This window comes from Sturnira hondurensis, unplaced genomic scaffold, assembly GCF_014824575.4.
Source record: "Sturnira hondurensis isolate 20B ecotype Veracruz unplaced genomic scaffold, ASM1482457v3 Scaffold0001538, whole genome shotgun sequence".
NCBI classification, from domain to species: Eukaryota; Metazoa; Chordata; class Mammalia; order Chiroptera; family Phyllostomidae; genus Sturnira; species Sturnira hondurensis.
Genome location: NW_028074169.1, coordinates 226,498 through 231,844, shown reverse-complemented (window position 1 = coordinate 231,844; position 5,347 = coordinate 226,498).

Below are 5,347 nucleotides of genomic sequence, written 5' to 3'. Positions count from 1 at the left end.
TCACTTTGGATTTTTTTTCTTATAGTTAAATGTGAACCAACAAACCTTTCATAAAGGCCGGACTAGCCTAGTTTCAGTTCCTGCCAGAACAGCCTGACCAACACTGTGTGCTGTTCAAATTTTCCAGTCCTCCTGAGGAGCCTATTTATGTCTGTTCTGCTTGGATCACATCTCGTGTGCTGTACCTGGGTGGGAGCAGACATCATGTAGAAGAATGGCCAGGATGAGCAGGTTCTGGCAGCTGCAATATGATGACGGGGTTCACCAAATGTGGCCCAGTTTCCAGTCTTACCTCCTCAGTGCTGCTTCTCATGGACTGTGGACCTTGGGTAAGTCAAATCCTTTCATAACCCTCAGTGTCCTTGTTAGTGACGTGAGGTAGCAGATGACTGGTTGCTGCTGACTGTATCCATTTTTCCTCCTTTAGTAACCACACCCTGATGATTTGTGGCTCAGTGAAGCACCCAGGTAAACCTCCATTGCAGTCACTCATGTAACTAAGTTCTGGCCAATGGGATGTTAACAGAAGTAGGAGAGACATTTTAGTAGAGACTGCTTCAAAGGTGTTGACTCAGCCAGATATACTCTTTTGTCTTGCCTCTCTCCTTCTTGCTTTGAGGAATGCAGATATGAAAACTGATTCTCCAGCAGCTATATTAGATGATAACTTTGGAAAGCTATTCAGCAAAAATGATCAAATACAGGGGTTCCCAGCCCCCAGGCCACAGACTACTAGTGGTCCGTGGCCTGTTAAGAATCAGGCTGCACAGCAGGAGGAGAGCAGCAGGCAAGTGAGCTAAGCTTCTGTATTAACAGCTGCTCCGCATTGCTTGCATTACTGCTTGAGCTCTGTCTCCTGTCAGATCAGCAGCAGCGTTAGATTCTCATGGGAGCATGAACCCTACTGTGAACTGTGCATGTGAGAGATCCAGGTTACATGCTCCATATGAGAATCTAATGCCTGAGGCTGTGATGCTCGTGCTGGGGAATGGCTGCAAATAAGATTATCACTTGCAGAGAGGTTTGACTGCACAGAAACCACAATCAATTGCTTGCATACTCATCAAAACCCTGTCAGTGAGTGGCAAGTGACAATTAAGCTACATCTAGTGGCAGGCTATAAAACGTTCCCCCGACCCCAGTCCGTGGAAAAATTGTCTTCTATGAAACCAGTTCTTAGTGGCAACAAGGTTGGAGACTGCTGATCACATAGATTTAACAATATCTGTCCCTACTGATGATGGTGATGCTGTACCAGCAGTAGACTGTTTCCAACAGACTTCTTTTACACGAGACAAACTGCCTTGTTTACTTGTTTTCGGCAAACCCAGTCCCAACTGAAACACCTGAGGATTATGGTATGCCTACCCCTATGGTCATTTAAGGGAGACAGGATAATTTTTCCAAAAAAACCCCAAAAAACTGATTGTGTCTTTTTCTTTCTGAACTTCACCCTTCTCCCATGTCAGCAGGAGTTTGGTTTACAGCTTTCTTGCCCAAGAAACTTTGAAGCTGGTGGATGACTTCCTGACTGTTTTCAAATGCCTAGAGTTACAGAGGGCAGTAGGGGCTTATAGAAAGAAACAGGTGGGCATTCCCTTGGGAGCGAGGTCTGTGTGACCCAGAGCATTACTCTGTCCTAGAATGGTAATGGTAGAGCCATGTCAAAACAGCCTCTGTCCCTGAGGACCTCCATGAGAAGAGTTTCTGCTGAGCTGATCAGAACACATAACTGGAATAAAATCTAAACCTTGTCCTTTAAGCTCTGATGTTTGGGGTTGTTTGTTGCTGCAGGATATCCTGCCCGATGCAAGGGTTAACAGAGATAGGCTACTTGATACACAGTAGGTGCTCAGTTCATTTGGTTTCCAGTAAATAAGGAGAGTAGAACCTCAGCTGGGAACAAGGAACATCTCTGAATTTCCAGGATCATTCTCTCATCTTCTGCCTTATGCACCTCATTTTCAGACCTCAGATCATTTTGTCAGTGTCACACAGAAGTTGTCCCACCCATTCGTGGCTCATAGATATTTGGGCCAGGCTCATAACCCAAACACCCTAACTTTCCCCCTTCAGGTTCCAGCAGCCTCATCTCTTTGGGGATGGTGCCTGTGTGACCTTGGGGAGGAGTTAATGCATTGTGGTGGCACAGGCTTGTTTTTGGAGGTGGGGACTGTGAAGTTGAGGAAACACTGACATCCATGGGTGGTATTTATTAGAGCATCTCCAGTACCCTGAGCTGAGCTATCTCTTGGAATGCTGACATGGGAAACATCATCTCTTCCTTGACAGGGTGTCACTGACAAGCTGCCTGGACTTTGCAGTGCCAGGCCCTGAACCCCAGAGAGTCAGGCATGCTCTCTCCTAGGGAGAAGGGGAGTCACCCCTCTTAGAGCAGCTAGCTTTCTGGGCTGGTTTCCAACATCACTCAGGTTGTCAGCATCTGCCACCTGGGCTGTCTAGCACCATGTCACCAAGTCTTTGGCAGATGGGCTGCTGGAGAGAACTCTTGTTCCCATTTTTCCCTGCAGACCATCCTCCACAGGCAAGCCGTCCCAGGAGGTGCGCCTTTCTGCCTCCCCAAGGCAAGCTGTTCAGGGGGCCACAGCCAGCCCAGAGAAATAGCTGCAGAACCATCAGAATGGGAGCCGCAGCCACCAGCAATGTGTGTCCTCAGTCTAGGAAGTGGGTTTGTGGAGATACCTGTTTGGTTCTAAGCCCCAGTGAACAGATTGGTGTGAGTGGCCTGGAGCAGATTGGTGGTTTCACTGAGCCAGAGACTGGAGCCAAATTCCCCAGAACTACAAAAACCAAGACCTAAAGGACATAGGTCCTGAGTTCCTTGTGTCCTTAGGGATTTGTACGTGGACTCTGCCCCTAGCCCCAGCCCAGTGGAGCAGGGGCAGGGTAAGCCCTTCTGGATTTCATGGGGTTGCTGTGACTCAGAGGGCCAGTTTCCTTTTAGAGCCAAGTTACCCTCATTCATACCCGTGGGCATCCAACAGAGATCATTCTGCTACAGTCCTGGTAAGTAATCTGCAAGACAGGTATTCTTCACTGATCCCCATTTTACAAATGAGGACTCCAAGGTCCAGAGAGCTTGTGGGAAGTGGAGCTGGGAGGTGGGCCGAGGGGAGAGAAGGTTTCCACACTGTATCCCCCAGTAGCATTGAGTGTTGAAGGTGTGAACTGGAGCTGGAGTCAAATCAGAGAGGAAGTCAGAGCCATGTGGAGGGGCCCTGTGTCAGAATTGAAGTCTGTTGGTTGGTTATCCCAGGAGATAATGACATTCGTCTTCCAGAGGACTGTGGTCTTGGTAGTTCTAAGAACTCTGTGGGTTACACAGTCCCATGCTATTAAGACGCATACTTCACAGATGAGGAAGCTGAGGCATAGAGAAATCCTATGGCTAGGGCAGGGTAAGGTTTCTCTATCCACTGTACCCCACAGCTAAGGCTCACAGAAACACCTCCTGCATAGAGAAGTTTCCAAGCTTTGCCTCTGGGGCCACTGCAGGTGAGGAAACTACAGCCACTCCACAGCCAGTCTGTGGGTGCAGAGAAAACCCCCAAAGGATTGCCAGGGAGGGGATAGAGAGCTTCCTGGCATTTATGGCAGAGTGAGGTCCAGAATGCACACCTTTTGGGCATGGAGCAGACAACCCAGTTCCAGTACCAGCTCTGCTTTTCCTTCACATAACCTTGGCAGAGCCCTTTGTTTTCTCTGCCTTGGTTTCCCCACCTGTAATGTGGCACTGATCAGACCTCCTAGGCATCTGTGGAGCTTCTTAACCCAATCTGGTGCAGGGACTGGCACAGAGCAGCTTCTCCATCTAGAGGGCTGCCTACTTTGTTTCTAAGCAGGACCTTGACAGGGGTCCAGGTGGGGAATGCTTGCATAATTGGTCCTGTATATAAGGAGGTATTACTGGCCCCAAGTGTGGCCAGTGTTTTATTTCTCATATTGTTGGGAGCTGGTGGCTGAGCTGAATGTATCCAGCAAATCAAGACGCAGTCACCTGCTGTGAACAATGTTTAAAGCTGCTTCAGTCAAGGACTCAGGTGCTCTGGGACACCCTGGGATGCAAAATCATTTCTGCTCTGGGCTGAAGGGCCTGATTCCAGGTGGAAAATGTGAGAGCCACCCAGGGCAGATGGCCCTCCTCTTGGGCTGGGCCCTCATACTGTATGCTGCCCCTAGGGTTTGTGTGGGGTCACTGCCCTCTCGTAGTCATTCAGCAGCCTTCCACCCTAAAAGGTGGCCTTCTGATAGGCTTCTATTCTTGTCCTCACATTCTAATTTCAAACATTGAGTCTCATCACCCTGAAAAACACAAGGGCCCAGGGCTTGCTTTAAATTTTTTTAATTAGAATTTAAATATTTGATTTCACACACATTTCCAGATACGTGGTTTCTCAACAACAACAAAAAAAAATCACAAGATGCAACAATCCCAAATTGGGACATTTTCTCCTCAGTTCTGACATGTCCCCTGGCTTGCACCAATTGTCTGTCTTCTGCCTGGCCCCTTTATATATGAGAATTGAAATATCAGAGAAATTCTAACAGCACTGAAGTGATATCTCTCAGGCTTTATCTCTACTTGTGTCATTCCACAAACATTTCCTGAGCACCTACTGTTTGGTGGTTCAGACAGCAATCAAGAAAACAAATTACAACCTCACATTGTTGTGCTCTTGTGACAGGTTAATCTACTGACAACCCCATTCTCACTTTTCTGAACTGGCCCTCCTGCATTCTCAAGACCCCAACTTCCCCTAGCTCACCAGTGGGCCCAGGCCTAGTCCGGGAGAGGCTGCAGTGATTGGCTCAGGGATGCAAGTGAGATTTGGGCCTAGCCAGTCAGAATCACCAAGCTGCTGCTGGACCTTGAGAACAAGACTTTTTCTGCAGAGTTGGCTGGGCCGGTGGAATATTGTCTGAAACTGCTATTATACGTTTGTTAATACCTTTCTGAGTTTGAAGCCAGCCCAAAGTACAGCAGAGCTAAGATAGAGAACAAAGCACAGAAGCAAATACCCAGTGCCTGGACCCATCTGTATGAGTGTGGTCCTACTGGGGTTCCAGGCACAGGAACCAATGCAGCTCCTTTTTAGCCCAAGCCAGTCTGAATCAGGCTTCTGTGCCTTGTGACTAGAGGAGCCCTGATGAAAGCGAATGAAGAGGAAGTTACACTGGGGACATGCCTGGAGGGCCAAAGGCATGGAGAAAGAGAACCAGCTCTGCCACAAAGATCCTTTTGCAATGGAAACTGCGTGGATTTGAAGGGGGAAGCCAGTGTTAGTGAAATGAGGGGAAGAGTAGAAGGACATTTTGGAGGACAGAG